Source organism: Primulina eburnea, chromosome 10 (assembly GCF_022965805.1).
Source record: "Primulina eburnea isolate SZY01 chromosome 10, ASM2296580v1, whole genome shotgun sequence".
Lineage (NCBI taxonomy): Eukaryota > Viridiplantae > Streptophyta > Magnoliopsida > Lamiales > Gesneriaceae > Primulina > Primulina eburnea.
In genome coordinates this window covers 18,637,174-18,648,924 of record NC_133110.1, presented here as the reverse complement: position 1 = coordinate 18,648,924, position 11,751 = coordinate 18,637,174, and positions in this window count along the sequence as shown.

Genomic DNA, 11,751 nt, shown 5'->3' with positions numbered 1-11,751 from the left:
CGGGGTTATTGAGATTATATTGTTATGCCGTTTAAACATCAGTATATTGGTATTGATCAGATTCAGTATTAATTGAGATTGTATCGTTGTATCGTTGACATTGATCAGATTATGTCTTGATTTGAGTATTGATCAGAACAAGTCTTGAATGGAGTTGTATATTGACACAGTCTATTCGATATTATCATTTCAGATTTGATATGGACAGATTTGACTTCGAGACTTCGACTTCTTCAGACCGAGAAGATAAAGGTATAAATCAATGTGGTATTGGGAGATCGACTCGAGTAGCATATACTTGAGTTTCCCTAAATCACATACTTATTATTATTATGTTCATTGATTTGATTAGATATGCTTGTTCTATGAATGTATAGAAAGCAGGTATTAGTCGAGTGATCTTGTGACATCAGTGCCGATAGTGATGGAATCGTCACTGGCACATTGCACGTTGTCACAAGATAGTTGAATTGGCGATAGTGCCATAGTCTGTGACGGATAGGTCAAGACACCGGATGTTTGGTTATATCGAAGTGAATAGAATTGGATTTTCTTATATTACTGATGTTCGATATATGAATACCAACGTATGGAAACCGGGATCCCTAGACTAGGATTGAGTCTAGTCTGAGACGTGGAGTCACGAGTCTGATTGGCGATTTTATATTGATTATGTTTCTGATTTTGTTACTTGTTACTGATATCTGTTACATGTTTTACATGCTTTTACATTATTTATATAACTGCATGTTTCGTTGATTTATACTGAGATTTATTTCTCACCGGAGTTATCCGGTTGTTGTCGTGTTTATATGTGTGCATGACAACAGGTGGGACATGTTCAGGGTCAAGGAAATGAAGAGAGATCGTGATTAGATTGGAGACTACGGACTTGGAACTAGATAGGGTTTGAACACTTGAATTATAGTTTTTAAACCTTAGTTTTAAAAGATTGTATATGGTACGGGATTTGTACTTTGGTTTCGATGTATATAATCGAATATATTCCATTACGTTCCGCAATTAATTCTGTATTTAGAAAAAAAATTAGACCCTGTTTATTATAATTGATTAAATTATCCCAATGATGATTAAGAACATGATTAATGTCCGAGTCCCCACAATTTACCCAATTTTTCTTCATTTAAATGAACGAGTTCCATTCCTGAAACCAAAAACCATTCATAACCTAATTCCAGCACATGTTTGCACGCTTCAGATATATTATTTCATGAGTGTGCAAGAACATGCTTGAGAGGTCTCTTTCTTTTATATATTTTTTAATTTAAAATTATCATTTTTTAAAAAAAATTATAGATTTTAAGATAAATTTAATTGTTTTTAAATGAGATTCTTTTTCTCAATTTTATATTACATTATTTCAAATTTGTACTAATATTAATATACCTATATATATATATATATATATATATATATATATATATTAGTTTAAATTTATATTTTTAAATAATTCAACTAATGAGTAATTAATTATTAAAATATAAAATAACGGTTGTTTTTGTTAAAAAATTTAAAAATTGTTTTAATGGCCACTTTAATAAAAAAAATTAAATATTCATCAATAAATATTCATCAATAAATATTCACACATTAATTTCAAATATCAAAACGGATTATTCTATATCATAAATCACTCCAAAAACTTCTCTTTTTATATTTTCATCATCTCAATTATTTTAAAAATTTATTCTTAAATCGTACTTTGTTCCGAACTGGATAAAAATTACTGAGATATTTTAAAAAATTTCGCGAGTTATTCAAAAATGCCGGAAGAAAATATTTTTCCCCAAAATTCTTAAATTCCACCAAATTATCGATATTTTCCATACCCACAAAATTATCCACATAATTCATATCTACCAAATTATCCATATAATCCATATATACCAAATTATCCATATAATCCAAATGCAACCGGTATGCCTTTTACATCTCCGATGGAAATTGAACCGACCACTCCAACTTTCGTCCCAAAGGCTCAACTGTCCGAACGTGAATCTCCAATCGAACTTGCAAATTCGGATAAGGTGGGTTCTGGCGTTGAGGGTAGAAAAACTGTCAACCTGGAGAAAAGTTGAAGAAGAAGTTTTAGCGAGATCTTTTGTCACTATCAGCAAATGACCCAATCATCGACAATGATCAAAAGGAGGAATCTTTATGGGCACGTGTTCCAAGCTACTACAATGACAATTGTCCTGCAGGTACACCAAACAGAAGTGCAAGTGTCATACGATCACACTGGCATAATACCATCAAAAAAAAATGTATCGCTTCAATGCAAATTACAATAGCATTTATAGTGCATATCATAGCGGCCACAGTGATGAGGATATACTACGGATTGCGTATGAAAATATCGCGAGGAAATTAACAGTATTGCATTTAATCTCGAGCATGTGTAGAGAATTATAAAAGACCGTCCAATGTTTACTCCACAGTCCGTCGATCATCTTGTTGGCACGAAGAAGGCAAGGACCTCGGAGTCGTGAGCAAGCAACACCACATCCAACCAAGATGCGAGTCTACATGTAGACCTAAACGAATATAAAACTCGTCCAATGGGTCAGAAGGCAGCAAAAAGAAAGTGAAAAGACAAAATGAAATCATACATGGTGTGTATGACAGCAAACTTGGACAATATGTTTGCAAAGTTTACTGAATATACAAGCATGAAAAAAGCTGAAGTTGAAATGAAACAAAAACAACTCGAAGTATAGGAGATGAAAGTAAAAGCTGGCATAACCAAAGTTCAATTAAAGGTGTAAGGTCCAAGAATTTAATTCACGTAACCTGACTGCATGTAATCTAAGATTTTATTTAATTATGTGTTTAGTTGTTTCTATGTATTTTATGCATAATTATTGCATGATATGATTTATTTTATGAAATTTTAGAAGTTCATGCACTGTGATTTTTTAGTTGTATTTCGCGCTCGAACGAAGAACGAAGATCGGAGAATTATCAGGAAAAATTATTTTTTTTATTACAAATTAATTTTTATTAATTAATTTAATATGTTTTAAAGGTATTTTTAAATAAATGAGCTTTGTTGGGTATTTTTACCCGTCAGAGCATAATTTTATTCGGTACGCAAATTTTGATGAAATAAGGGACTTTTTGAGGGTTCGGGTTATATTTTCAAAAACTTACCAAAACAAAATAATTTTCGAAAGTGTTTTTTGGCTTGACCGGACTATTTTAAGCTTAGTAGGCTCAAAACTCTTTTCAAACTTTTTAAATGATAACTAATGGCTCGTTAGAGTTTATTATACCTTTTTATTATTCCCCTAAACTCCCCTAAACCTAAACCTACATGTAATAGCCGACACTCCCCTTCCCCTATCAGCTTTCTCTCAGTTTTGCAGCACCTCCCTCAGCAGAAGGCTTCGGCAGTATCCATTTTCTTGCAAGAAAATTTTCTCGGCGCTTCCACGACACTCGTTCTTCGATCTTCTTGAATACATATCATCAAGGCACGCCCCGTATAGTGAATATGATGATATTTTTGAAGGATGAGAATTGGTTGTGACTGACGATGTATATGTATACGATGACATGAGATATGATGAGCTGAGGTCAAGGCTCAGTGGACGGGTAATGTGTCATTGATGTCCCCGCTGCCTGGTACCGTAGTTATACGCAGATGGATCCATCGAATAGAGCTGATACGATAGAGCTGATACGAAAGTCACAAATAATGAACTGAATTCAATTAAAAATAAAATGTATACGTATATGATGACATGATGAGTTATTTTTTGACACTTGGAGCTTATACGACATGTTTATGTTCATGCTTTTAAGTTCACGAAATATATGTTGATTATGGTACTTTTCACTGTTGTGTGCTATGTATATGTGCTTGTTATTCCTGGTACAGGTGTGTTGAGTCTTTAGACTCACTAGGTATGTGTGATGTAGGTGAACTTGATGATGAGGGGACTGGAGGTGATATGAATCCTTGTGCGAACGAAAAGCAAACACGATTAATTGGAATCGCGCCCTTGATTCAATAACGAACAAGGATCGATGTTGTCTCGATCTTTTGAAATAAGTATAAATTTGTGATATTCACCTATAAGCTATAAAACTTAGCAAAAAATAATCACGACTGAAAAAATTGAAGAATCAGACGAACCTTCAAAGAACTTGTCCTTGATAATCTGTATGATATCAATCAACAAACGCCACAAGAACGAATCCTTGATAAGTTTGATTTTGATGAATACAAAGCAAAAGCCTTGAAATGTTTTGGAGAGAAAACTCAAAAGTTTTGTATAAACTCCATAATTCTCCATTGTTGTTAAAATTTCGTTCATAATATGTTTACATATCAAAAAAGATATCAAATCTAGTTACCTAACTAATTAAAACTCTAAACTAGGAAATACAAGATTTTCTCGCAACTGGCTCTTGCTCGGGCGGTAAGTTATGTCCGCCTGGGCGCGAGGTGCTCGGGATTTTTATTTCTCGCAGCTGCTGGCTCTCGCTCGGGCGGTAAGTTTTGTCCGCCGAGGCGAGAGGTGCTCGGGAATTTTTCTCTTGGACCATATTTGTAGCGCTCGGGCGGTAAATTGTGGCCGCTCGGGCGCCGAATCTTCGCGATCCCTCATCATTTATTGCTTGAATAATGTTTCTATGACTCCCAAACTTACTCACATGCATCACGAACCCTTCGGCACTTTGCACCTTGCTCATAAGCCCTTCTTGATTGCTCATGACTCCCTGTAGTGCTTCCTTGAATTTTTTTAGTCGTCCCCTCGTGATTGGTCCCTCCGGCAACTCTAATGGATCCCATTGTAATAGCCAAGCCTGGTGAACGGTACGGTTTAAGTTTTCGTATGTTTATGGATTATTTGGTTTAGATGTTAAGAGTTGTGATTATGGATCATAGTATTGTTGGTTGTTATTGTTTTGTGGCATTGTTGATATTAGTTGATGGTAGTTGTATTGTATGAGCGTTATGATTCGATTTTAGTTGCATAAGAGTTTGTTTTGGCCGAGACCAGACCGCACCCGCGGTAATTTGAGCAGTGCCCCCGCGGTCTTTATTGCAGCATTTTTAGGTGGATTGCCGAACAGACACCGCACCCGCGGTGTGATTGTTACCGCACCCGCGGTAAGTTTTGTACCGCACCCGCGGTCGACATTTTCAGATTTTTGGTCGTGTTGCCGAGGGCACACCGCACCCCCGGTGCATGTTGGAGCGCACCCGCGGTGCATGAACATTAGAAGCGTGTTTTCGCGATTTAAGTGTTTAAATGCATGAGTTGGTTCACTTTTTCCCCATTTCTTCCATTCTTCTCGTTTTCTTCAGCAAAGAGAGACCTATGGTTCTCATATCTTTCATTCCCTTCCTTTGATTCTTGCATCTTGGTGGATTTTTATTGTGAGATCAAGGTTCTTGTTGGTTCTAGAAGCTAAGGATTGCTATCAAGAGATTAGATACAAGTGTTCCAAGTGGTTGTAAGTGGAATTTCATTCTTTGTGCTCACATGATAATATATGTATGGTATTTCAATGGTTTTAATGTGTTATTCCCTTCATTTGATTCATGATTATGTATTGATACATTTGTGGTATATTATTGGAGGCATTTTATGTCTCAATTGTGAAAAGGGAATACAAGAGATTAAAGTCTTCAAAGTGTTTGATAAAATGCCAAAGAGAGAGTTCAAATGATTTATGGATTGATAGATACATAGTCAGAGATTGCATGCAATTAGTTGATCAACGACCATAGGCTTATATCCCTCAGAGTTATCGATTTATATCGATGTGATATAGGTACAGAGACAGAGATACTATATAGATATCAATTCAACAGAGAAAAGAGAAATACCATCTTATTGTTATATTGCTATGTTATTCATGTTCCAAGAGTTGATGGTATTTATTGATTTCAAAGCTATGTTTTCAGAGTATGATATGTACATTGCTATGTAAGAGTTCCACTTGCTGAGTTTTATACTCATTTCAGTTAATTTCATGTGATGCAGATAAGAGCGATGGGCCGGGACGTTGATTGTGGGCCGGAGTCATATGCATACTAAGATGGAAGGAAGAAGATTATTTTTGCAAGCATTTTGGACATGATCACAAGAATGATATTTTGCTTTTTGTTGTATCATTTTATTGATCATGTGTATACTTTTGATTATTTATGAAATGTATTTTGAATCATTCTTCCATTTTAAAGAAAATTTTAAATTCCGCTGTTATTTTATTAAAACCGGTCAGAGGTGTCACACCCATGCTTTCCTCGGAGCTAGACCTTCTATGATCGCATCATCCCTCGATTCAATAACAAACAAATCCGCAATGTTTGAAGCATCATCAGTTTTGTGACAAGCAATAAATTGCGCCATTTTTGAAAATCTATCAACAACAACAAATATAGAATCCCTCCCCTTCTTTGTCCTAGGCAACCCCAAAACAAAGTTCATAGAAATATCAACCCAAGGTTCACTAGGGACGGGAACTAGTGTATACAATCCATGTGGTTGTGTTCTAGACTTAGCTTTCCTACAAGTTATGTACTTATCACACACTCGTTCAACGTCACGCTTCATATGTAGCCAATAGAAATGTTCGTGTAAAGCATTCAAAGTTTTTGCCACACCAAAGTGTCCCATCAAATCACCCCCATGTGCCTCCCTAACAAGTAATTCACGTATTGAAGATTTAAGAATGCACAACCTATCTTCTCTAAGTAAGAAACCATGATGCAAATAAAATTTGTCATGTGGACCATGCAAACATGTTTCAAATACACCCTTAAAGTCCTCATCTAGCGCATATAACTCTTTCACATGCCCAAACCCAAAAATTTTAGATTCCAAGCTAGAAAATAGTATTTACCTTCGTGATAGCGTGTCGGCCACTATGTTTTCCTTACCTTGCTTATATTTGATCATGTAGGGGAATGTTTCCACAAATACCACCCACTTGGCATGTCTCTTATTCAACTTCTGCTGCACCTTAAGATACTTTAAGGATTCATGATCCGTATGAATCACAAACTCCCTAGGCGTCAAGTAGTGCTACCACGTTTCAAGAGTCCTCACAATCGGATAGAGCTCCTTGTCATATGTTGGATAGTTCAGCGCGACTCCCTTAACCTTCTCACTAAAGTACGCCACCGACCATCCTCCTTGCATCAAAACTCCACCAATACCTACACCTGAAGCATCACACTCAATTTCAAAAGTATTAGCAAAGTCAGGTAAAACAAGTAAAGGAACATTAATTAATTTTTGCTTAATAATATTAAAAGACTTCTCTTGCTCCTCGCCCCAATGAAATGGGATCTTCTTCTTTATCACTGCTGTCATCGGTGCCGCCAGTGTGCTAAAATCCTTACAAACCTCCTATAGAAGCTTGAAAGACCATGAAAACTTCAGACTTGACTAACAGTAGTAGGCGCTGGCCAATCTCGAATAGCACTTACCTTGTCTTCATCCACTTGTATCACCTGTGAGCTTACCATAAAACCAAGAAAAACAAGTTTGCTTGTACAAAAATCACATTTATTTAAGTTAGCATATAAATTTCATCACTTAGTGTGATTAGCACAATTCTCAAGTGATCAACATGCTCTTCTATATTTTTGCTATACACAAGGATGTCATCAAAATAAACCACAACAAATTTCCCTATGTAAGCACGCAATACATGATTCATCAACCTCATAAAGGTATTAGGAGCGTTATTTATGCCAAAAGGCATGACCATCCACTCATATAACCCATATTTAGTTTTAAATGCCGTTTTCCACTCATCACCTTCCCTCATTCTAATCTGGTGATAGCCACTCTTCAAGTCAATCTTACTAAAGATACATGCACCATGCAATTCATCTAACATGTTATCTAGTCTAGGTATGGGACGCCTATAATTAATGGTTATTCTATTGATTGCTCTACAATCCACACACATATGCCATGAGCCATCTTTCTTAGGAACTAGTAAAATAGGTACAACATAAGGAGACATGGACTCACGCACAAAACCCCTATCTAACAACACACTTACCTGCTGTTGAAGCTCCTTAGTCTCATGCGGATTGCTCCTATAGGCTGGACGATTCGGCAATGCACTCCCAGGCACGAAATCGATTTGGTGCTCAATTCCCCTCAATGGTGGTAAGCCTTGAGGTAGCTCCCCCGGAAATACATCTTCAAATTCCTGCAAAAGTAAAACAACAATGCTCGGAAGGGACCCGACTATATCACTTGTGTTAAGGAGAGTCTCCTTGTAAAGAATCAACACAAATGAATCATGTGTGTGTAACAATTGCTTCAACTCACTCTTTTGGGCCATATATGTTTTTTTCTTGGCCTCTTTCCTCTCATTTTCTTTTATCTTTTTTTTTTCTCTTTTGTATGGCTATCTCACTTTCTTTTCACTCTTTTTTTCAGCCATCTCATTTTTGTTTTCAAAGGCCATCTCACTTTTAAGTTCGCTCTTTTTTTTCGACCTCTTCTCTCTTTTTTTTTTCTTCAATTGATCCTCTAACACTTGCTTTGGAGACAAAGGAAGTAAAACAATGGGTTCCTTGTCGAGGACAAAAGAATATATATTCCTAAACCCATCATGCGTCACCCTCCTATCATATTGCCATGGTCTCCCTAAAAAAATATGACAAGCATGCATTGGCACCACATCACACAACACCTCATCAACATAATTTCCAATAGAAAAAGACACCAAAACTTGTTTGTACACCTTCACTTCCGCACAATCATTCAACCATTGAAGCCTATATGGTTGAGGATGCTTCAATGTAGGTAAACCCAACTTCTCCACCATCTCAACACTAGCCACACTAGTACAGCTTCCTTCATCTATTATAAGATTGCAAACCTTTTGATTCACAAAAAAACCTAGTATGGAATAAGTTCTCTCTTTGGTTAGTCTCCTCCTCCTTGACTTGGGCACTCATAATACGTATATTCACTAGTGTTTCACCTACAACCGCCTCATATCCTCATCAGGATCCTCTAACACAGGCATCTCATCATCATCACCCTCGTCGTCACCTTCACTTTGAGACTCATACTCACCATAGCCATTCAAAATCATCACCCTCTTATTAGGACATTGGCTAGCAATATGACCCACTCCTTGACACCTAAAACATTTAATATCCCAAGAAAGATTATAAGGAGTTTTAGATTTACCTTGCACTCCTTGTTTAGGCGTCTCTTGCTTATTTTCAATCTTGGGCTTGGTCACCACCTTACTTTCGTCACATTTCGCCACATTTAATCGCCAAGAAGATGAAGAACTCCCAGTTTCATTGGTGCGGCCAACTCCCCGCCTCTTGAGTTGTTGCTCCACTTTTATGGCCATTTGCACCATCTCGTCTAGATCCAAGCAGTGCCTAAGCTCCACTTGTTCTTGAATCTCCCTGTTCAAACCATAAAGAAAACGTGACATCGTCGCCTCACTACCCTCCTCTATATTTGTCCTAATCATGACTACTTCCATCTCTTTATAGTAGTTCTCGACACTCTTTACTCCTTGACTCAAATTTTGTAGCATCTTAAACATCTCCCTATAATAGTGATCGGGCACAAACCTTTTCCTCATGACCCTCTTCATCTCATCCCAAGTTTCAATAGGACTCTTATTATATCTCCTCCTAGTGGTCACTAGTTGATCCCACTAAATGAGATCTTAGTCTAGAAATTCAATCACGGCCAACCTAACCTTATTTTGTTCGGAGTAGTTGTGACATTCAAACACAAACTCTACCCACTTTTCCCACTCTAAATATGCCTCCGGGTCAGATTTCCCATGGAACGATGGAATCCTCATCTTAATACTACCCATGTTACCATCTTCCCTATTATCGTATCTACCCCATACGGCTCCTCTTATTCCTATACCAAATCCTCTACAAAGTAGTTTTTCAATTATTAGGATCGGAGCGTAGTCTGTTCCTACCCCAATTTTCATTTTGGCTCTCCTCATCTCCTCCCAAATCATTCTCCTTTTCTTCCTCTCCTCCACCCAAATCTTTAGGCTTAGATTTATCTCCACTAGTACTAACTTCAAGCCTACTCATCCTCTCATGTAACGGCTTCAACTCAACCCTCATCATCCTAGTGAAATGTCCAAACAACGCCTCCATTCGAGCCTTAGATAAATTTTGGTGCGAACTAACTCATACTACCTTCTCCATTTTACTTTCAGATTTTGCACCTGCAAGAAAACGTTTTTAGAAATAAAAGGTATTCCTTACCCAAATCTCACTGTCACTCCAAAGAAAATGAGCTCGTCTCTCCTCTCTATTTTTTTCTCACTACAAATACTCGCTGGTCACTACAAAGAAATAACGCTCGTACACAAGTGTTTCACTCGAATTTGGTAGTTCTCTCGAAAGTGAGATCAAGCTTTGTGTTTGTATATATCAAACAAACAAGTTCAACTTGTGAACAAATGTGATCAACTCACTTGGACCGCGTAGACAAGCAATTTGAATTTTTTTTGACGGTGAGAGACTACTGAATATGACTCACCAAAGAAAATATCATAAAATACCAACAAAAATTTATAGGAAATTTTCGGAATTTTTGTACTTTTTTTTTCTCTTGCACAAGGATGATTTGTGCACACGAAAAATATCAAAATTTCGAGAAACACAGTTTCACGAAAGTCGAAGAACGATAGAACAAAAAAAAAACAGATCTGGAAACGAACTAAGAAATAACACATATTTGAAAATTGAAGAACAATTTAAACTTACTTGAATTCAAAGAGCCAAAGCTCTGATACCAAATGATATGAATCCTCGTACAAACAAAAAGCAAACACGATTAATTGGAATCGTGCCCTCGATTCAATAACGAACAAGGATCGATGTTGTCCCGATCTTTTGAAACAAGTATAAATTTGTGATATTCACCTCTAAGCTATAAAACTTAGCAACAAATAATCACGACTGAAACAATTGAAGAATCAGACAAACCTTCAAAGAATTTGTCCTTGACAATCCGTATGATATTAATTGACTAATGCCACAAGAACGAATCCTTGATAAGTTTGATTTTGATGAATACAAAGCAAAAGCCTTGAAAAATTTTTGAGAGAAAACTCAAAAGTTTTGTATAAACTCAATAATTCTCCATTGTTGTTAAAATTTCGTTCATAATATGTTTACACATAAAAAAAAGATATCAAATCTAGTTACTAACCTAATTAAAACTCTAAACTAAGAAATTAAAGATTTTCTCGCAATTGGCTCTCGCTCAGGCGGTAAGTTATGTCTGCCCGGTCGCGAGGTGCTCGGGATTTTTATTTCTCGCGGCTGCTAGCACTCGCTCGGGCGGTAAGTTTTGTCCTCCCGGGCGAGAGGTGCTTGGGAATTTTTCTCTTGGACCATAATTGTAGCGCTCAGGCAGTAAATTGTGGCCGCTCGGGTGCCGATGCTTCGAGATCCCTCATCATTTATTGCTTGAATAATGTTCCTATGACTCCCAAACTTACTCTCATGCATCACGAACCCTTCGGCACTTTGCACCTTGCTCATAAACCCTTCTTGATTGCTCATTACTCCCTGTAGTGCCTCCTTGAATTTCTTTAGTCGTCCCCTCGTGATTGGTCCCTCCGGAAACTCTAATGGATCCCATGATTTCCTCAGAGCTTGACCTTCTATGATCGCATCAGGAGGTGCTGAACTCTGAATAGGCAGACCTGGTGGGGTGACAAGACCTGAGGACCGCA